This window comes from Oncorhynchus tshawytscha, linkage group LG27, assembly GCF_018296145.1.
Source record: "Oncorhynchus tshawytscha isolate Ot180627B linkage group LG27, Otsh_v2.0, whole genome shotgun sequence".
Taxonomy (NCBI): Eukaryota; Metazoa; Chordata; class Actinopteri; order Salmoniformes; family Salmonidae; genus Oncorhynchus; species Oncorhynchus tshawytscha.
This window is the reverse complement of record NC_056455.1, coordinates 13,315,200-13,338,178: the sequence shown is the minus strand read 5'-3', so window position 1 is coordinate 13,338,178 and position 22,979 is coordinate 13,315,200. Positions and strand designations below refer to the sequence as shown.

The window sequence follows — 22,979 nt, the reverse complement described above, 5'->3', positions numbered from 1 at the left end:
TTAGCAAGAGTAAACACACCAGATGAGAACCAGAGCCATATAGTTAGGCCAACTTTTAGAATTTTGAATGTTGGACTATTTCTAGACATTCAGGGACATAGCATTGTTGAAATATTCCCCATGTAATGTTAATGGGGCACTAACATGGCTGCCATAAAATGCTGAAGTGTAATGTAAATGCATAATAATTAAGAAAGCACACTGGCCCAACTTTCTATATGGCTCTGATAAAAACTATATTTTCCATTACTAGGATAAGAAATTACATTTATTCATGCATATATGTACAGTGAGGCAAAAAAATATTTAGTCAGCCACCAATTGTGCAAGTTCTCCCACTTAAAAAGATGAGGCCTGTAATTTTCATCATAGTTACACTTCAACTATGATAGACAAAATGAGAAGAAAGAAATCCAGAAAATCACATTGTAGGATTTTTAATGAATTTTATTTGCAAATTATGGTGGAAAATAAGTATTTGGTCAAAAACAAAAGTTTATCTTAATACTTTGTTATATACCCTTTGTTGGCAATGACAGAGGTCAAACATTTTCTGTCAGACTTCACAAGGTTTTCACACACTGTTGCTGGTATTTTGGCCCATTCCTCCATGCAGATCTCCTCTAGAGCAGTGATGTTTTGGGGCTGTTGCTGGGCAACATGGACTTTCAACTCCCTCCAAAGATTTTCTATGGGGTTGAGATCTGGAGACTGGCTAGGCCACTCCAGGATCTTGAAATGCTTCTTACGAAGCCACTCCTTCATTGCCCGGACGGTGTGTTTGGGATCATTGTCATGCTGAAAGACCCAGCCACGTTTCATCTTCAATGCCCTTGCTGATGGAAGGAGGTTTTCACTCAAAATCTCACGATACATGGCCCCATTCATTCTTTCCTTTACACGGATCAGTCGTCCTGGTCCCTTTGCAGAAAAACAGCCCCAAAGCATGATGTTTCCACCCCCATGCTTCACAGTATGGTGTTCTTTGGATGCAACTCAGCATTCTTTGTCCTCCAAACACGACGAGTTGAGTTTTTACCAAAAAGTTTTATTTTGGTTTCATCTGACCATATGACATTCTCCCAATCTTCTTTTGGATCATCCAAATGCTCTCTAGCAAACTTCAGATGGGCCTGGACATGTACTGGCTTAAGCAGGGGGACACGTCTGGCACTGCAAGATTTGAGTCCCTGGCGGCGTAGTGTGTTATTGATGGTAGGCTTTGTTACTTTGGTCCCAGCTCTCTGCAGGTCATTCACTAGGTCCCCCCGTGTGGTTCTGGGATTTTTGCTCACCGTTCTTGTGATCATTTTGACCCCACGGGGTGAGATCTTGCATGGAGCCCCAGATCGAGGGAGATTATCAGTGGTTTTGTATGTCTTCCATTTCCTAATAATTGCTCCCACAGTTGATTTCTTCAAACCAAGCTGCTTACCTATTGAAGATTCAGTCTTCCCAGCCTGGTGCAGGTCTACAATTTTGTTTCTGGCGTCCTTTGACAGCTCTTTGGTCTTGGCCATAGTGGAGTTTGGAGTGTGACTGTTTGAGGTTGTGGACAGGTGTCTTTTATACTGATAACAAGTTCAAACAGGTGCCATTAATACAGGTAATGAGTGGAGGACAGAGGAGTGTACCTATGATGAAATTACAGGCCTCTCTCATCTAAAGTGGGAGAACTTGCACAATTGGTGGCTGACTAAATACTTTTTTGCCCCACTGTATGTGTTCACCCATCTATCCATGTACGTATGAGACACCCTAATGACATTTTTCCTTTCAGGTTCTGAACCGCTAAACTTGTGACCGACAAACACTTATAGCCAATTGAAGTAGCTAATGAAGTGTAGGCACTTTCCAAGAAGTCTCATTCCTTCTCTTTGTGTGGTGTGCTCTTTCACTTGTACCCTTTTGTCTCTCTCGGTTTGTTTCAAATCCACACAAGTTTGTTCCATTATCCCTGGGCATCCATCTGAATCCTGAGTGCTGCTCCAGCTCTTTAGAGGGGAGTAATTCCTCTGACGTGCTTTTGTCCTCCGCTTTGCATGACAAAGGACTGCAAAATCACCCTTGGGATTATGAAAGGGAGAGGACAGTGTTTTATATAGGTGTGTGTGGCTGGGCCGAGAATGTATTGAAACGGATTGATGAGAGATCCTGCAGCGCAATCGTTTTTTTGGGATGGCGCAGATCATTTTAATACTCCCACCCACACAGCTGTGTGCACTGCACACTCACTGGCACATTCAAGTGCACATCGATCCACACACACACACAAAATCATGCCTAAAAAGTATCAGGTTAAAAACACACACAGACCAGACTAGAGGTCGACCGATTATGCTTGTTCAACGCCGATACCGATTAAATCGGCCGATTTATTAATTAATTTGTAATAATGACAATTACAACAATACTGAATGAACAATTATTTTAACTTAATATAATACATCAATAAAATAAATTTAGCCTCAAATAAATAATGAAACATGTTCAATTTGGTTTAAATACTGCAAAAACAAAGTGTTGGAGAAGAAAGTAAAAGAGCAATATGTTCCATGTAAAATGTGCGGCATGTAAGAAAGCTAACGTTTCAGTTCCTTGCTCAGAACCTGAGAACATGCCGGGGCGGCAGGGTAGCCTAGTGGTTAGAGCGTTGGACTAGTAACCGAAAGGTTGCAAGTTCAAATCTCCGAGCTGACTAGGTACAAATCTGTCGTTCTGCCCCTGAACAGGCAGTTAACCCACTGTTCCTAGGCCGTCATTGAAAATAAGAATTTGTAATTGTAATTGTTGTTCTTAACTGACTTGCCTAGTAAAATAAATTTTAAAAAATTTAAATATGAAAGCTGGTGATTCCTTTTAACATGAGTCTTCAATATTCCCAGGTAAGAAGTTTTAGGTTGTTGTTATTATCGGAATTATAGGACTATTTCCCTCTATACCATTTGTATTTCATTAACCTTTGACTATTGGATGTTCTTATAGGCACTTTAGTATTGCCAGTGTAACAGTATAACAGTCCCTCTCCTCACTCCTCCCTGGGCTCGGACCAGCAACACAACAACAATTAGCGCGCGCTAACTAGCTAGCCATTTCACTTCGGTTACACGAGCCTCATCTCGGGAGTTGATAGGCTTGAAGTCATAAACAGCGCAATGCTTGACGCACAAGGAAGAGCTGCTGGCAAAACGCACGAAAGTGCTGTTTGAATGAATGTTTACGCGCCTGCTTCTGCCTACCACCGCTCAGTCAGATACTTGTATGCTCAGTCAGATTATAGGCAACGCAGGACACGCTAGATAATATCTAGTAATATCATCAAACATGTGTAGTTAACTAGTGATTATGATTGACTGTTTTTATAAGATAAGTTTAATGCTAGCTAGCAACTTACCTTGCCTTACTGCATTTGCGTAACAGGCTCCTTGTGGAGTGCAACGAGAGGAGAGGCAGGTCGTTATTGCGTTGGACTAGTTAACTGTAAGGTTGCAAGGATTGAATCCCCCGAGCTGACAAGGTGAAAATCTGCCGTTCTGCCCCTGAACAAGGCAGTTAACTCACTGTTCCTAGGCCGTCATTGAAAATAAGAATGTGTTCTTAACTGACTTGCCTAGTTAAAAGGTGTTTATATATATATATATATATTTGTTTTTAAAATCGGCAAATCGGCGCCCAAAAATAACGATTTCAGATTGTTATGAAAACTTGAAATCGGCCCTAATTAATTGGCCATTCCGATTAATCGGTCGACCTCTAGAACAGACCATTCTCAAAACCCCACTACGACGTGCTACCTTGCAACACTCAACATTGATATAACCTCTGATTTCCAGGATGGGGGAAGCCATTTAAAGCTTAGTCCGTACCACCCAGACAAGATTGTTGCTTTGCATCATTGTATTCTCAGCCAAGCACACAGCTAAAGAGAGTTCGAGGAATTATACCATTAAACATGCTGTCAGGATGGCGCAGCGATGCGCTTAAACCTACCATTGCCACAACACAAGGGTGAAAATCAGAGATCTAACAATCGTGCAGTAAGAAATTCAGATACTTTGAGTACAATTAACAGATACAACACGGCGCCGACGTCGTTGGCAGGAGGTTGAGGGTTTTAGACACTGTAATCCTGACATAATGCATTCAGAATTGAGCCTAAGTGGGTGAAGGCCACTGAATCAAACCGCTGTGTGTGTTTTCTTTACCTTTCACACTGCTAAGACCCGGCACAGCTGCCTCTTTGATGAGGCCATTCCGCTAACACACAAGGACAGGATATCCTTCAGGAGAGTGGGTGTATGGCAGTGTGAATGTATGGAGGGGGGTCTGAGGGTCTTTTGCGCTCCCCTATAATACAGTCGGTCAAGCGGATGTAGAACATGGAAGTAAAGACCACGTCCTAAAACCAAATCGGGAAACACTTGACGGTTGAAGGTTCCCCTCTGATCTCACAAATACAATAGTGGTGTAGTGAAACCCTGGATTAGACATCATTTCACAGTATTACTGTATAACAGTAATGAGACAGAAATCATTAATGGCTCACAGTAATTTACCAGTACTAGATTATGTAATCTAGCTCTAAGAAAACAAAGAAAGTAAGACTTAATTGTTCAGTCAACGAGGATGTTAGTTTTGTGAAGTCGCAAGCGGGTTTATAGGCAGTCAGTGGCCTCAAGGTGATGTGTGTAATAACTAACCTGGAGTAACAACCCCCACCCCCCGTGGCTAATGGCTGTAAATGGACAGTCACCAGAATCAATGCATCATTTTCTGGAGCCTGACCTACTTTCTTTTCTTCAGGGAAACCAGCAGATCCAGGGCTATCAATAATACTGTCTTGATTCATTACACCAGAACAAAAAATATATATTTTCCCCAAAACAGCCAGGGGTTTGGAATAAAAATGTGGAATGGGCCTTTTATCATCTGGGTTGATATGTAATGTGATTTGGTCTAGCAAGATAAATGGGCAGCTGTGTTGTAGTGACTAGGGAGAGGTAAACAAAAAGCTGCATTTTACATTGTGCTGGGTCAGCACATTCCCAGAGGGAAAAACTGGATTGAAATAATGTAATTCCAACCCGTATCTACTGGGATACTAGTCGGTAGGGGTGGTGATGTTGGGAGGCAGTGCAAACAGGTCCTTTTAGCCAGGCTGTCTGGATTGACACAAGCCCCTGATAGAAAGGATAGGACAGGAGACAGGTAGACAACCTCATTGGATCTGACCATAGCGGCAGTAGATGTCTGTTCCCTTTCAGACCCCCCCAAGTGTCACTTGCTTTATCCTCAATGTGAAGGTGTGTTTTGGTGGCTCAGCTGTGATCTATTTAGCGGATTGACTTGTTGAGCCAACATCCTGTTCCAGCTAAGCTAGACCCGGCCGAGCAAGGCAAAGCCAGCAGCACTGGCCAGAACAAGATAATAATATCATGAGCTGTTATCAAAGAATGGCTCGACTTAGAACACACTTTGGGCAATATAACTCCATTTAGTACTGTATGGTTTTTAGTATTCCTCCGTTTAGATCTTTATCTGTAAGGCGAGACCGAGCACGGCAGGGGAAATTCTGTACGATATGTTCTGAAATCTAAGCAGTCTGGTGGTAACACAAAGCGTCTTGAACCACTAAAGTGTCATCAAGCCGTCAACACAAAACCAATACCACAGAATGCGCTATAAAACGCCTTATTCCAGCATAAGACAAAAGAGGCTGATAAAGCACCCTGGAGTCTGGCACCATCCAGTCTAGCCCCCTTTGGCAGAGCACAGCACTATCAGATACAGTAGCAGAGTAAAACTCAACTTCACTGCGCACATTACAGTGCTATGGTATATATTGCATTGACAGCTTGTAAAGCCATTTGGCAACATCTTTACTCTTGTCAGTGTGGCCCTACAGATGGAGATCAACAGATCTGCAGTAGCGGAGGCCTGTACTGTAAAAAGACAGTGATGTTGATTGCTGCACTGTAAGTGTTTCATTAAAAAAGATCAAGGATAATAAGTTGTGTCACTATATGTCCCTCACAACCACACCATAACTCCTGTGGGGCTTCTAGAATCCTATCATTAAATGCTATAATGTCACCAACAATGAGTTGCAGATGAAATGTGACATTGCCATGGAGATGTCTCAGAAGTGTGCAGATAACAGAACATTTCATTTTCAGCCAGAAAAGTTTGTTGTCAAGCGCGTCATTAAAGACGTAGGCTTAGCAGTCTACACTCGAAGTACAAAGAACCGTAGTGGATTTGAAACAAACAGAGAGAGCGAGAGAGAGAGCTGCTCTGTGTATAACCCATAATATTCTAAGACCTGTCTAAGCCGGGGATACTACTAAGCTGTATGGAATCGTTGCTATTTGATTTGGAATTTTAAGACTCCTTGAAGTATCCCCAAAAAATATATATAAAAAAATACTTGATGAAAACAAATGTTTGGCCTTACTGCTATTAGCCCATTCAAACGCATTGAATAACAGATTTACTACATGGAACAACAGTCCCTCCCAAAAATCTAAAGGAAGTTTGTTCTGAAGTGTCTGTCCTATATCTAAGAGATAAAAAAAAATGTTTCCTGATCTTTCTTATTTAAAAAAAACACTTATTTAACCCCTTATTTTTGGCACTAAAGAAACTCTTTAAATGCTTCCACACATTTTTTCAACAGGGGACGTCTCGTGAGCCCTGTGTACGTCCTAGACTGACGTCCTCGTGAGAGTATCACCTTTCCACAGATGGCTCATATTAGTGTTTAGGCCAAACTGTTCGGACGCTTCAGATGATTTTGTGAGAAGACCGATTTTAGGGATGTCTCATGGTCTGACAAACACCACTCTAGCTCTGTCACCTTTCACAGCAGTTGCATTAGTGTGACATAGGCGGATGTGGTGGATTGAGATGCATCCAATGTAAACTGATACAATTTTTTATTATGCTAATTATATTTCCATGGGGGAACGCAGACATTGACCTTAAGGGGATAACCTACCATCCATGACGCCTGTAAGATCGCCCCAAAAGGATTCCCACAACACTTGACATGAGTGAGAAACTAGGTGTATAGCAGCGTTAGACCCTCATGCTATACTGTATACCAGAATATGAACTGATTTACAAGAATGTAAAAAAAACTTTAAATAAATACCTTATCAAAGGGAACCAATTTGAGGCAGTTTGCGTGGCATTATAGCCTGTATTCATGTAATGTCAGAGTAGTAAACTCACATTCAATCAAATTAGATTTTTCATTTCAAAGTCACTAAATTGTGAAAAGCTTTGTGAAAACTGATGTCTTCAGGGAGCAGGCCTATATAAAAACCACTGATGGCCACAACATCCCAGGGGGGCTTTAGTACACACAAGCTGTTAATCAATCACATGGGCCAGACGACGTGTCCCTCAAGACTCTGACAGACACACAAACCCACATCTCACAGACATGAATGTGATGATGCGGAGATAGTGTGAGTGAGTGATGACACAGAGACCTATGGATATGGAGCAAGAGAGGGCTGAGAGAGAATATATTTTTTTTAAAGAACAAGAAAATGGAAAATGAAAAATGAAAGGTTTGAGGCAAGTGTTGTCGATAATGTGCAGATTGGGAGCTTTGGAATACAGAGGACCTTTCTCATCACTGCGGTGTCTGTTATTACGGTGACGATGGAATCTGTCAAATGTTCAGATGCTAGGTTACTTGCTAATTATAACATTGGAAATACTGTAATGTCTCGTCTCATTTGAGGATGACTTGGCATAGAAACTCTTCCCTAGCCGTTCTGTAATCAGAGAACAATGGATGCATCATTTAGACGTAAGTCAGTCGGATGTGCTCCTCCATTAAGCCTTGAGCCAAAGAAGAGATACAAGAGTAGACAAGGGTCTGTAGATGGTTCCTACAGCCTGGTAAAGGTTGTGTCCATTCCCTGAGAGACATGTCAAACCCTATCAGGAGGATGTGTCTTCTCTATGTGAGACAGCCTCCGCTTAGTCTATGGGCAAAACTATTGAACCCAATGGCAGTGAGCTCTGGAAAGGTTGTGGTTGAGAGGCGAGCCCTGGTTAAATGTTGACTATTTCACCTCTTCCCAGAGGTGAAGTAGAAGACCGAACCTTCAGCCTGATTGCAGCAGAACCACACGAGTGTCAGTATTTCAGCAGCTTAGACAAATGACAGTATGGGATAAGGACCGTCTTCGCTGCACTTACTCTGGTTGTGGCCTACCAACAATGGTTTGAAGTCAAAAGCAAATAGGTTCCTTTCTTTCTGAGAGGGGCAGGTTGATGGTGGGGAGCCTTCAATGTGTGCAAGGTGTAATTGTAGCCCCAACAAACTGCAGCATTAAAGTCTGGGGGCCTCTGTCGTAAACTCTGTACAGTCTAATGAGCCCTCTCTCTGCAAACTCTATTGACTTCCCACATCCTTGCGCCTGGGGCGAAAAACCAAGGCATTCATACAGCAATTAGTGAGGGGTATGCTTTGAACACTGCCGCTCATGCGAGTGACACCCATGTTTACAAGATGTCTGTGTGGAGTAACAAGTAGGCCACTGACATGATGAGAAGAGTGGGGCTGCAAGTGACGCCGTTATTCAAGGATCTCTGAAAACTGAGGGGGGTTCCTGTCAGCGGAGCAGGGGTGAAATTGGTTTCCAAAAGCAATCCCCCATTCCGTTCTCTGTCCAGTAGCCCAGCAAACACACTAAGCAGAGTCTGAGCAGCTCTGGAAATGGAAAGAGAAAAACATCTGTCCACAGGTAAACCATCTACTGCTAAGACTATAACCACAGCTTTCCCTTGCTTGAACAGAATAGGCTTTTCTGCTTAGGAAACTGCATTTAACTTACATTTGCAGTCAGACAAGGTAACCATGGTTCAGAGGTGAGGGAGCAATCGTCCAAAACAGATTAACACACCCCCACATACCGTAGTTTTAAGGGCTTATTGACTGAGAACTTGACTCTTTCCTCTACAGGCCAAACATGGGTGCAGGTTTGTGTGGATAACGAACAATAGGCTAACCACAAACGCATTCAAAACAATAAGAGAGGGAGAAGGGGATAATAAGAGAGGGAGAAGAAGAAGAAGGCCATGTTGTTTGCATGTAAAACGCCTCGCACCCTTTCACTGCTGCTCCAGTATTGCTATTAGAGACCTGGCTCTGTCTGTCTGTGCGACAGAGGAGTGACTGAGTGGAACCAGATGAGGCCAGCCAGCACCTCTAATTAAAGTTAAGCAGCACTAAAACATTAACCTCGTTGAAAAGAGGCAGCGAGGTACAGAAAGGTACTTGCTTTTTGGTCGATCACTCATGAGTCTGGGGGTTCCTGGTAACACATCGTTGTGGTGATGGTCAATTCTCAGAGGCTAACACAAATCTAATTAGCCATCAATTAATTAGCCTTAACCATAAGATACAGAAGCTATTTGGGGTAAGGAAATAAGACATACTATGTTACTAAATGCTTACCCAGTGGACAAAAATATGAACAGACAAAAATTGGCACAATTTCCAAAATGAACTTCTCACTAATGAGCTTTGAAGTGCTAAATACATGCTACATTGTTTACAAAGTACCCTACACAGAAGTGTTAAAGACAACACTGTGAGGGGAACTAATTACTTAATGTTAAAACTTACAACGTGCAAATACCAACCAGAAGCCTTCACAAATGACTTATTTTCCAATCTGAAAAAGGAGAAGGAGCTTAGATTTTGGAACAACTGATTGTACAGAATTGGTGTGTCTCCATCTGGACATAGCTTGGCTGTCAGGTAGCCTAGTTGCTATCTTCATTTGGTAATAAACAACCTTGCTTGACACTGGCACTTCTGGACCTCCTAATGGAAACCATGTGTTGATCCGAAAATGAAGTGTCCTTGGCAGGAATAGACACAGTGAGCCAAAAACCACACAGATACAAGGACTGTTTGGATTCCTAGCTAGCCTAAATATTATTTGACTACAAACAGATTACTTTTACCACTGTGATGCGGAACTAAACAAAAAGTTCTGTATCTAGCAAGAGCTTCCCAGGATCCTCTAGCTGCCATCGTGTGTCCTTTGATTTGAAGTCAATGCCTTTCTACCTGGTAAAATGCGTTCCTTCTCCCCCTGCGAGTACATCTATATGGGCATGTCAACAACCACAAACTCCCTGTGGTCACCGAGAGGACCAATAGGGAGAAAACCCTGACCAAGACAAAGGGTTAGAGGCAGTGCTTAATTTCAGGCGGATCCTGACGAAACAGGGTCCGGCGCCTTTCGGATTTTACTTTGTTTGTTACGGCACCTATTTGCCCGGATCCAGTACCTCAAGATTTATTAAGTGTGTCACTGTTCGCACTGTAGACATTCTAATGAAAGCAATCAGTGTTAACTTCTTAGGCATAGGGGGCAGTATTCGGAAGTTTGGATGACTGAGGTGCCCAAAGTAAACTGCCTGTTACTCAGGCCCAGAAGCTAGGATATGCATATAATTGGATAGAAAAAAGTTTCTAAAACTGTTAAAATAAATGTCTGTGAGTATAACTGATATGGCATGCGAAAACCCGAGGAGAATCCATCTGGAATTATTTTGAGGGCACCACCCATTGAAATGGTTGTCTATGGGAAAATCAAGGAAATCCTCCCAGATTGTAGTTCCTATGGCTTCCACTAGATGTCAATAGTCTTTAGAAAGGGTTTCAGGCTTGTTTATTGAAAAATGAGCTAGAAATTTGTAGTTTTTCTAGGTGGCTCTCATTTTGACTGTAGTCTTGTGGCGCGCATGGATGAGGGCGCACACTTTGTTATTTATCTCCGGTAATGAACATACTATTCTCCGCCTTAAATGTTATCGTTTATTTACAAATTAGGGTACCTGAGGATTGATTAAAAACTTTGTTTGACTTGTTTGGACAAAGTTTATTGGCAACTTTTGGGATTCCTTTGTATGCATTTTGAACTAAGGGAAAAGGTGGATTACTGAATAAAGTGCACCAACTAAACAGAGTTTTTCAGTGCAACCACCAGCAAAGTACTCAGAGCAGGTGCAATTTGCAGTTCAAGAACAAGCAAATGTATAACCCCTGGCTTGTCTTGCAGAATTAAAAAGTTGGGCTGGACAACATGCAAAAAGGTACTGAGCTTGGGTCTAGAAATGACTGGAGGGATTAAACTAGCAAAATAGTGGGTGGCATGTACAGTAAATTAAACAAAAAAACAAAGAGCCCACAGAAAATAGTTTTTTGGACATGCCCGAACCAAGGTGCATTTGGTGGCAGCAAGCCTTATAGACGAGGCTAAAGAGACACCCAGATTATAGTTAACACCACAGCCAGTCTTCAGAACAGCCTTAGAAGGAGGCTAAAATGTCACAGCCACTGGCCCACTCATGGCTTTGCGCAAGAAATTGACCATCGGGAGTTTTAAATGAACTTGACATGGGGAGAGTCATTGTGGGAGGTTTGGAAAACTACGGTCGGGAAAAAAAATATCCTGTACTGTGAAGGTAATCTGATTCATATTATCACATAGGCAGGAAGCCTATATATGCTCATATGTGTGTTCTACTGTAGCCTAGTGATTTATTTTATTTTAAGTTATATTCTGATATTGTGATATTTGTTCTACTGCTACATCAATGTCTTGAAAATGATATGAAAGTCAGGTCTTGTAAGCCCCACAGCTGAGTATGTGTGCAAACGGCCGGTGTTCTGCAGTGTTGTCTAAAAATGTTGCTGTACATTGATGTCTAGAAAATTAGGATATAAGAAATTCGGACATGAGTATAGCTGCTGGGTTTACACAAGTATGTGGGCATGCATACTGCAGTGGTATCTAAAATGCTTTGAATTAATCAGCACCTTGGAGAGTGCTGTACATTTCACCACCGTAGACAGCAGGCTACTTGGCTGTTTGTCTACTGCGCTGCTACCTCAGAGCCCCCCGGATAATCAACCCTCCCCCCTCACTATGTGTTCCGGAACATCGCGATTTACGAATTAAGCACTGGTTACAGGGGTTTAGTAGTGGCACTGAAACAGTAGTAGTGGCACAGGTGACCGACCAGCAGATCAAGTTAGTGGGAGTCACAGAGGTACTGGACACTCCATTGAGAGATCTTTGAGGAGTACTAGATGGGCTGTAGGAATGTATTTCAAGTCTGTCAGTAAGACTTGACTATTAACACCAGCCACTGGCTGATTCAATCCGCTGCAACACGATGGCATGAGAAGGAAATACAAAAAAATCTGACAGCTAGGGTTCTATTTTTAGTTTAAATTATTCATTGATTTCGATTCTTCCTCTTCACTGCTGGAAATTGTGATTTCAGGTGGAGGAGGCTTTAGGGGCTCAGTGGGTTGTCAAATCAGATATTTCTGTATATTTCTGTACCCATACACTGGTAGAGAGCAGAGAGCATATTCATCATCATCAATATCAAATGTAACCAACATCAACATCATCCACATTATCGTCAACATCAGACCAGTTCAACCCGTAATAGAATGCCCTAGGTCTCAGAAAACAATCTGTTCTTCTCTGCAGCCTGGTAGACCATCTCTCAGTACAGTTGTGTTCTGGAGTTTACAGGCAGTGTGGGAGGACCAGAAGCCAAGGTTTCAGCTTACACAGCCGGTCAGAATGATGCACGAGGACAAGATGAGGTAATATGAAAAACAGAAAGAGAGATGGAGTGGGGGAGGGGCAGTTGGAGAAAAGAGCAGTAGAAGAGACCTAGAACAGTGACTGATCTTAGACAACTTTGATGTAAAGAAAGTACATTCTTTGTGAGCACTGAACCGAAGGGAAAGATGTATCATGAGATGAGGGAATTCAGGGGATTGCTATACCTCCCCCTAGGGGGTGTTGAGTGGCCTATAGATGCACAAGGGCTGTCGGTATGGAGGGTGATGAGGGGGTTTGAAATGAGCGGTAGTGGGATTACATTGGCTTCATCACTCAAGCGATTAAACAGGAAGGGGGAAATGGCATCCCTTTGTAAATGTGCTGGTGTGGGGGGGGCTTCGTCTACGGTGTGTATATTTCGTGGGAGTCTACTACTACACACTTGAGTGCATAAACCTCTTGATAGTACATATGTCTAACCCATCAACTAAACAGCAGATCTGCTGCAGTCTGCATCAGGAGAGACGTCCGACGAACGAACGCTTCCACTGTGTACTCGACCGCCTCGAAAAAAGAAATCTGCTTCATTCCGCGGCTCTGTTTATTTTTATTTATTTCACCTTTATTTAACCAGGTAGGCTAGTTGAGAACAAGTTCTCATTTACAACTGCGATCTGGCCAAGATAAAGTAAAGCAGTGCGACAGAAACAACAGAGTTACACATGGAATAAACAATAAACAAGCCCATAACACAATAAACAAGTCAATGACACAGTAGAAAAAGAAAGTCTATATGCAGTGTGTGCAAAAGGCATGAGGAGGTAGGCAATAAATAGGCCATAGCAGCGAAGAATTACAATTTAGCAGATTAACACTGAGGTGATAAATGAGCAGATGATGATGTGCAAGTAGAGATACTGGTGTGCAAGAGAGGAGAAAAGTAAATAAACAGTATGGGGATGAGGTAGGTAGATTGGGTGGGCTATTTACAGATGGACTATGTGCAGCTGCAGCGATCGGTTAGCTGATGTTTAAAGTTGGTGAAGTCTCCAGCTTCAGCAATTTTTGCAATTCGTTCCAGTCACTGGCAGCAGAGAACTGGAAGGAAAGGCAGCCAAATGAGGTGTTGTCTTTGGGGATGATCAGTGAGATATACCTGCTGGATCATGTGCTACCGGTGGGTGGGTGTTGTTATCGTGACCAGTGAGCTGAGATAAGGCGGAGCTTTACCTAGCAAAGACTTATAGATGACCTGGAGCCAGTGGGTCTGGCGACGAATATGTAGTAAGGGCCAGCCGACTAGAGCATACAGGTCGCAGTGGTGGGTGGTATAAGGTGATTTGGTAACAAAATGGATGGCACTTATAGGCTGCATCCAGTTTGCTGAGTAGAGTATTGGAAGCTATTTTGTAGATGACATCGCCGAAGTCGAGGATCGGTAGAAGAGTCAGTTTTACGAGGGTAAGTTTGGCGGCGTGAGTGAAGGAGGCTTTGTTGTGAAATAGAAAGCCGATTCTAGATTTGATTTTGGATTGGAGATGCTTAATATGAGTCTGGAAGGAGAGTTTACAGTCTAGCCAGACACCTAGGTATTTATAGTTGTCCATATATTCTAGGTCAGAACCGTTCGATTTGACACACTGAACTCTTTCTGAGATGTAGTTGATGTAGAGGAGTAGGATGAGGGTACGGTTAAAGGCTATCAAAACTGTTCGTCTAGAGCGTTGGGGACAAAGTATAAAAGGAGCAGATCTCTGGGTGTGGTAGAATAGATTCAGGGCATAATGTGCAGACAGGGGTATGGTGGGGTTCGGGTACAGCGGAGGTAAGCCCAGGCACTGAGTGATGATAAGAGGTTGCATCTCTGGACATGCTGGTTATAATGGGTGAGGTCACCGCATGTGTGGGAGGTGGGACAAAGGAGGTATCAGAGGTATGATGAGTGGAACTAAGGCCTCCATTGTAAACTAAAACAATGATAACTAACCTAAACAACAGTATACAAGACATATTGACATTTGAGAGAGACAAAGCGAGGCATAAAGCAATCACAGGTGTTGATTGGGAGAGCTAGCTAAGACAACAACAACTAATCAGCTAAGACAACAACAACAGGTAAAATGGCAATGAATGGGCAGAGGGGGTCGGGTTAACTTCACACAGAGCCTGAGTTCGCGGCTGGGGCCGACAGATAAACAAAAATAAACAGAATGGAGTACCGTAAATTAAATGGACAGTCCAGCAGGCATCAGCTATGTAGCCAAGTGATAATAGGGTCCAGGGGACAGTAATAGATGAAACAGGGGAGCCGCGGAGTAGTCGCTACTACGCTAGCATGCGGGCGACACAGCATTTAAAGTTAGCGGGCCAGGGCTAGTAGAAGTGTCTGCTCCGACAGAGGCTGGTTGAAGGCACAGCGGATGGAGTAATTAGTCGGCAGACCAGTCGTGCTGGTGCGGCGGGGCGTTGTGTCGACAAAGGATCCAAGCCAGATGGCCAAATAGGTATTGTAGTAATTTAGTTTGCTAGCCGGGAGATGCGCCCGGCTCACGGCTAACTGGTGCCAGCGTTGGGGCAGGGGCGATAGCCACTATAGCCACTCGGTAGCAGCGGTAATCCGGTGCCAAGGTCCAGAGCTTACAGCAAGGATCCGGTGGAGTAGTGGATTCTAGCCGTGTTTGGGGTGGAGTCCGGGTGAACAACTGAGTAGGCCGGAAGGTGGGCCTGGCCTGGCTCAGGGCTAGCTTCGATACTGGGTCACTTGGTGGCAGCTAGCTAGCTGTGAAGACCAAGAGTAATGGTCCAGGGTTTACGGCAGGAATCCGGCATGGTAGTGGAGAAACAGTCCGATACTGGTAGACTGGCAGGTATTATCAAGGCTAAAAAAAGGGCTGGTATCTGTGCAGAAGGTAAAGGCCGCTAGCAATGGCTAAATAGCTTGTGGCTGGTTAGCTGCTGATGGCTAGCTTCTGATGGCTAGGTGGTTCTGGCTATAAGGTCTAAAAATGTTTAAAATAAATAGCGGAGCCGTATCACATTGGGGGAGGCAGGTTACCGGAAGGTATAATTGATTTAAAATGGAAAAGAGATTGAAAATAAAATTGAAATATATACAAAAAAGGACAAACAATACAAAAGTACACGAGAGGACGAACAAAGCCCGTTTATGGTTATTGCTGTACTCGGACTCAGTCCTCCTGACCATGGGAAACAGGGCGCTCTGTAATTACGCCAATCTTATGTTCGTTCTCCCTCTCTGCATTATGTTCGTTCTCCCTCCCTCCACCTCCTCACCTCACTTGTGTCTGTGAAGTTAAGTTTGGTGAAGAGAAAGGGAGGATATTAAAATAAATTCAAAAAGGAATGAGAGAACAGACTGAGAACTAGCGAGTTACATCATGAAAAGTAGAGTGAGAGATGGAAGGAGGTGAGAGAAAATACAGAGAAAGATGTGTGAGAAAGAGAGGGAGGGCTGTGACTATGTCAACGTCCATGAAGGCACGAATTGTCTGACAAAATGTCTGCCGTGAGCTCCTATCCGAGTTTAACCACGGCTTGGGCTGCTCCGATTTGCAACTAAAAGAACAACATGATAATTGCTCATGTTGCTGCCGGCCTGATGAGTGACATCTCACTAATGCTGGACCTGGAAGGAATCTTGAGTGGCAGTGTGAGCATCCAATGACATGAGTATCCAATGACACGACGTAAACGGTTGGACAACGAGGGCTGAGGCGCTCTGTCAATCCAAACTGGTTTGCTGTCCACCCAGACCCCCAAGAAGGCAGATAACTAATAAGCACTCCAACGCCTGAGTGGGTCTCAGCAAACAGACCAGGCCTCACGCAGACAGTCTAATTGGCTATCGGAGCTAAATAAATTGTTAGTTGTAGTGAATGTACATGACAGCACAATCATGCTGGGGGAATACAGTATGCGTCAAGGGCGGCTTGTTTTGCAAATCATACAGGGGGAAAACCATTTGCTTTACCTACAAGATACGCAGGTCATAGGTGAAGATTATTTGGTTTGAAAACATTTGAAATTGAACTGCTCATGACAACAGCGAAGGTTGTCTAAATTAATGAATGTGCATAAAAGCAAACTGACTTGCTTGAAGACAATTAAAAACAGCAGACATTTGAGAAACAGATGCCTGTGCTTAAAATAACACACAATAGCTTTGTCCCTTGATCACAGGTGGCGAGCTAATACCTTAAACACAGCGGTGCTCGAAAGTGAGACGTCGCAGTGGTTCTCGACGGCCGAGTTTAACTATTTAATTGCGCCAGAATGTTTTAACGGCTTTAGGCTAATGCTAAATGCTGAGCAAATTTAATAGTCCTTCTGATACTTTTCATGAACACGTCATTAGCAAAAGCATTTACTAAGTTAATAGTATAAGTAACGCAGCAGCTATCTCATCAAGGAAAGGTATAAAGCAGTGGCGCTGAGTTGGACCACTTGAGCATGGGTTACAAAATCTTATGGAGCGATTTTATCCATGGAAGTAGACCCTAGGGATCTATCACACTTACCTGATTGGTTGTTTGATAAGTCATTATTAATAACCCCTTCAAAAGGCATTAGGTCTCTAAACCTCCTCATAAAACATTGGTAATGTTTTCATCCCTCCATACCCCATCATGTCCTCTTGCGTAACAAACAGATCAAACCACAAGCAAATCATGAGAGAGGTTTACATCCTAATCTCATGAAATCCCCAAGAAATGGTCAAACAATTAGCTGGGCACCAGCCTGTCCGTTCATTTGACATGTCAATAAAACGAGTCCCTGAAAATACAGTGAAATACTTTTCCAATTATTCTCTCCATTAGCCGGTATGTTTATATAAAGCATTGGCCTACTACAGAAGTGCCTCTATAAATCAGAATTGTTACATTAATACATATTAATTTAAGATAGAAATACCCCAGAAACCATTCAAAACTGTCTTTGATTTATGGATTTCCATCTACAAATGCACCACCACCATGAAAATCCAGTCCCTGACGGTTTCTTTCACACTACCCCATTCAACCATCACGTCTTATGCGAACAGCACAGTATATCTTACTCCCCTCGACAACAGCCACAAAAGAAATTAGTCAGTTGGCTGCCTCTCAGCTAATTGCCCTTCGCCTAGCTCCTCCCTCTTCATAACAGATCAAAGGTAATAATCCGCTGCTAATCCACTGTGGTACGCCTGCCCTCGCTGTTGTTATGCACATTATGGCCGCCTTGAATTGGCTGGGCTGGATACGCCATTCGTTGTCTCCTCCTCCTCGCCCAGCCCTTGTCCGTTCTAAAGAAAAGGGACCTTGCGACGGTCTCTCAAAACGCCAAGGTCTCCTCCAGCCACACTGGCTCAATTTCACAACCAAACGCCAATTTCACGGCTGGGCGGCCACTGGATAATTAGATGAGCCTTGAGCGGACATGGTGATGCTTGCCTCAGCTCTGTGAGAAGACAACAAGAGAGTGTTCTCTAAAAAGAGGCTAGGGAGGCTACTGAGCTCAACACAGGGCTGGCTTTGTTTGGGTCTCACTTGTCGCTTTATTGCATTAAATGAGTATGGGATGCGTGGCAATTCTTGGTGGAAGTTGGTCTTTCTGGATGTTGCAGTTTTGTGCGTTATTGGAGTCGTTTGATATCCGTGAGCAGTGAGATGTGGAGATGTTTTGATCAGTCACTTGTTGCTTCCTACCCATCAATTAGCAACGTGACTGGATTTTGTTGTTCCCAAAACAATGTCACCAATCAGGACAATTAATTCTAGCTTGTGGCTATAGCAATATTGAAAGGAGAGCTTTGTTAAGTACCTGCCTTGCTGTTGTTTTGAAAAACCAGGTACATGTAAATGACATAGCCCATCTCTCACAAATGTACACATGCTAAGTGTATGGCTGGATATACAACTGACCCATCATCTTTGACAGCTCCAGCATCAGATGTTTAGCAAATCCAATTTGTATCTTCAATTTTCCAATAGATATTGAAGTTTCTGTAGAGAAAGTAACTTTTTATGAATTGAAAAGTGTTTTTAGGCTTAAATGCAAAAAATAGTATATTCTTTGTCACGAGGAATATAAAACTGCAACACATGTGGAATTACCATTGCCTACCTTACCTCTGCCAACAGTTCTATCTAGGGAAGTATTACAATTTCTTGGTCGTAGTTGGAATAGTGTAGAGAAAGAGTAGTTTGGAGCTGAGAGAGGATGTACATTTATAGAAGTTGAACAGTTTCATCCAGACCGTATAATGGGGACATAGCCTCTGTTGCTTTCCTATCAAAAATGTCAAACGTGGTTTTGTAGAGTTGACAGTTAGGCTACTCACAACGGACCAACTTCAACCAGATATTCAGTTTCTCACAGTCATGAACACTGTCCCTGTGCTCAGACAAAACTGGCATTGTTTGTAGCGACTGTCCCCAGACTTTTTCTGTGGTATACCATGACATATAAACAATAGCGCATGACATGCACATCACATGAAAAAAAAAAATTCTGGGATATAGGCTGTGGGGACTTACCATGAGTAGGAGACAAAGGCCTCACAGTGAGATGGGTGGAGCAGCAACGGGCTCAAGCCGAAGCCCTTCTCCCATCTCCCAACTGATGCACTCTGGTGTATCCTGCAAAAGGGAAATCATCAGTAAGTGATTCATAGTGTCAACAGTCAGCATTACATCCAACCTTTGCATAACCCGCTAAATGAATAACACCGTCTCATTTTCGATTAAAGTTTATATTCTTAGACCGCATGGCAGACAACATAGGAGATTGGGATTTTTAATTAAGACATTAGTTTCATTTGAATATGGGGCACAGTAACTAACACATGGCGAAGTCAGGATGAGGACACACCACAGACTCCTGCATTTCTTGCTATTTGGGGTTTTAGGCTAGGTTTCTGTATAGCACTTTGAGACATCTGCTGATGTAAAAAGGGCTTTATAAATACATTTGATTGATTGACTCCTCCCCTGGGAGAAGAGAGGGAGAGAGATTCTGCCAAGGCCGAGCCATGAAAAACATGAAGAAAATAAAAACTCAGATCTGTTAGAATCCTTTTTCAACATTCTGGCCCCGTTCCTGGACACCCTTTGTTATTTTACTCTTTCTCCCCTATACATTTTTGTGTTCATCTCATACATTTTTTTTTTAAATAAAATTTATAATAATAAATAATATTTATATTAATAATTCAAAGGCGCACCTTAACATGCTGACTACACCGCTCACATCGCATGCGGAAGCGTTGCAAAATAAATTTGGACATGCAATTATTACACGGGCGAGCGTCTGCGTTGCCAAGGGCTAAAACAGAAGTCAGTTCTATTTCTGACGCAGATCGCGCTGCAAGTCCTGCCTCTCCCATCTCCTCATTGGTTTATAGAACCAGATACCCACGTGCCATCTCCTCATTGGTTATACCCACCTGGGTGACTGAAAGACGAACAGGGGTCGGTGGTGGCAATACACATTTTATGAAAGTTAGTTGCCAATCACTATAGAAGTCCAAAGAAGACTAGAAACAATTCGGTTGACCGTTTTGTGTGTGGATTAATTGTTGGAGTAGAGGATCTTGTGCATTTCAGGTCAAATAACGTTTATATCCCAGGACAAATTAGCTAGCAACAGCAAGCTAGCTAAATAGGACAAATTAGCTAGCAACTGCAAGCTAGCTAGCTAAATTTCCATAAATGTGTTTCAACCTGTCCCCAAATTAATATAAATTGGTTCAGAGCTTGTTTTGATATTTTAACCTGCGTATCTTAATCGTGTTTGGTGTGGCGGGACAAAATAAATTTGTGCACGATGGCGCGCGGCTGGTTTGGGTACGGTGTTACAGCGCATGGAAAGTCAACAAATGTTCCGCACAAGAGGAGACATACATAAGGGGCCTTACCTCAGTTTTCTAAAAGTGAACTTACGGGCAACGCTAGGCTCCTTTGTGCATGCAACACACAAGCCCCGTACGTTATTGTGGTGTGTGATACAGATACGACTGAGCTATAGCCAAAACACCAGAGATGACAGATGAGAAGCGGAGGAGCAGCCCGGTAGACTGGAGCGAGTCAAGGGATTTCAAGTAAGCGACACCCGAACCTGCTCAACTGCAAGAAAGTTGCACATCCTCTATGATGTCATGATTTCCCCCAAGGCATCATCAAAGGCCCCAATCTCTTGCAGCACTGGCTTTTATGATAACAAAAGAAAGGCTGCGTTACATATGTAGGTATATTCCCCTCGATCATACATGTGGAAGACTAACACAATGCTCAGACTCAAGAGGCTTGCACAAACTGTACTGTCTGACATCTCATGCGGAATTTGTGGTATTTTCGCATTCAGGTACTAGTCAAATTCAAACAATATTTTCCAGTGCTCTTGGCTATTAAACTGGCCAGGAAAGGCAGAGAGCAGAAGGGAGAAAGAGAAAAGAGTGAGGACAGAGTAAGAGAGGCGTGGCTTTGTTATTTATGCTTTATAGCTGTTGACAGTGCAGAGTAATCCAATACTAGTCAAAGTGAAGAGATATTTCCCCCAAGAAATAAGTTACATACAAGGAGACACACAAACACATGCACAGGCAGACACAGAGGGATATTATTCAATACCCCAAATTAACTAGGGGAATGGGGTGATTTTCCAGTTAAGTTATTTGTCTTTGGCTGAGGGATTAAGCTTATAGCCCATCCACTCAGAGAAAGCATACACACTGGACTAGGGGAATTTACATCACCCACAAGTTCAGTCATCCAGCACACAGCCAGCCAGTTCAGTCATCCAAACCAGAGAATGAAAGTAAGAGGATGCATCTCAATAGTCTAAAGTAGCTCTCTGACTGAATTTAAAAAGCAGGAAAGATTAAAGGATTTAGCCTAAAAGCTACTGAAAATTTGATTTCACCTCCACACATCAGCACAGACAAAGGAAAGGAAGGTGCTTGGATAATTGAGTTGTATCAAGTTGAATTCTGGACAGCGTATAACAGGTTGGCAGCGTAACTTCAAGTAGCCTACACCATCATCCACCCACCACCAGACAATAGCAGGGCCAGAGTTAGCCATATTACAGTGAATGCTTCAACCAATACTCACTGACAATGCATACTGATTCTTACTCAAGCCACAAAATGGCCTATGTGTTGACGTGTTGCAATCCGCAGGTCCCTATTCAGCTGAATGAGAGGGCGACTGAATTGTTGGGGGGAGGATTGAGAGGCGATAGAGATCATTCACTTTCTCTTAGAGGGCACCCCTTGACTCCTACATGCTCTGGCGGGTGTTGGCCCCGGGCGGGGAGGAGAATATAGGATCTGTGACACATGCAAATCCTGGCTACGAGTCGCTTGGCACTCTGAACAGAACAGACATTATGTGAAGAGCTAATAGGAAAGAGAGCAAGGAGGAGTGGAGTGGAGATAAAGAAATGAGGGGAAGGTATAAAACAGGCTGCACATGAAGATGAAAGACCCAGATGAAGGGGCAGACACGCACACACCTGGACACACAGGAAGCACACACAAACGCTATGCTCAAAGAAACGACAGAGAACGAGACAAGCCACACAGCACAATGGACAAAATCAAAAGGAGAAGAAAAAAAATCTGCACCCACCCACAGACAGATACTCAATCCACACACACACACACACACACACACACACACACACACACACACACCCAAAAGACATGCTGAGACACACAGACACACACGAATCCTGCTCAAATCCCTGGGATTTGAGAAGGGAGCACAGTCACAGGGTTGCGCTGCCATAACGACAGGATCGGAAAAAAGGGGGTGAGGTTTTGGAGTTGCTGAGCACAGCACTAGGATTTCCACACTGGAGAAGCTCTGAGGTGTTTGTTTGTCCTGTGTTTAACAGAGCCCCTCTCGACCACAGGGCACCCAAGACCTCCAGTCAGTCAAGTGTGGCAACTCCAGTCACAGTCTCTTCACAACGGAATCAAGTAGCTCTTACAAAAGCAGCGTCAACTCGTACTACATATCAAATGTAGGCCTACTAGCTAATTAACATCACAAGATGAGACATGGCTATGGAAGGCTATCCAGTTCTTGAGTTGTCAGCAGCAGTCCTGAGGTAAAGGAGACTAGAGGCTGTTTTAGGGCTGCCACACCCAAACCTCCTTGTACGTGGGCATCCTCACCATACTCCTACACAAGAGTTATGAAGAGAACTTCTAAGTTCCAGACGTTTGGGTGGCAGTGTGTATATTGCACTTACGGTATGAAAGCCTCGATTGTTGCTTCCTCAGAGTAGAGCTGGCTGAAGTGAGTTGTATAATGGTATGCAGAGAGAAGGATAATGTGGTACGGCAAA

The 22,979-nt window shown here is 43.2% G+C and overlaps 1 protein-coding gene across 4 annotated transcripts in view; it reads right to left on the bottom strand.

Annotated features, from left to right (window-relative positions):
* LOC112225753 (protein TANC2) overlaps positions 1-22,979 on the bottom strand; it is a 145,353-nt gene that overhangs the window by 92,577 nt on the left and 29,797 nt on the right. For all 4 annotated transcript variants that reach the window (XM_042307448.1, XM_042307447.1, XM_042307450.1 and 1 more), the window contains exon 2: positions 19,163-19,264. The gene's annotated coding sequence lies outside the window, so the exon portion shown is untranslated. The remainder of the gene's footprint in view (positions 1-19,162; positions 19,265-22,979) is intronic.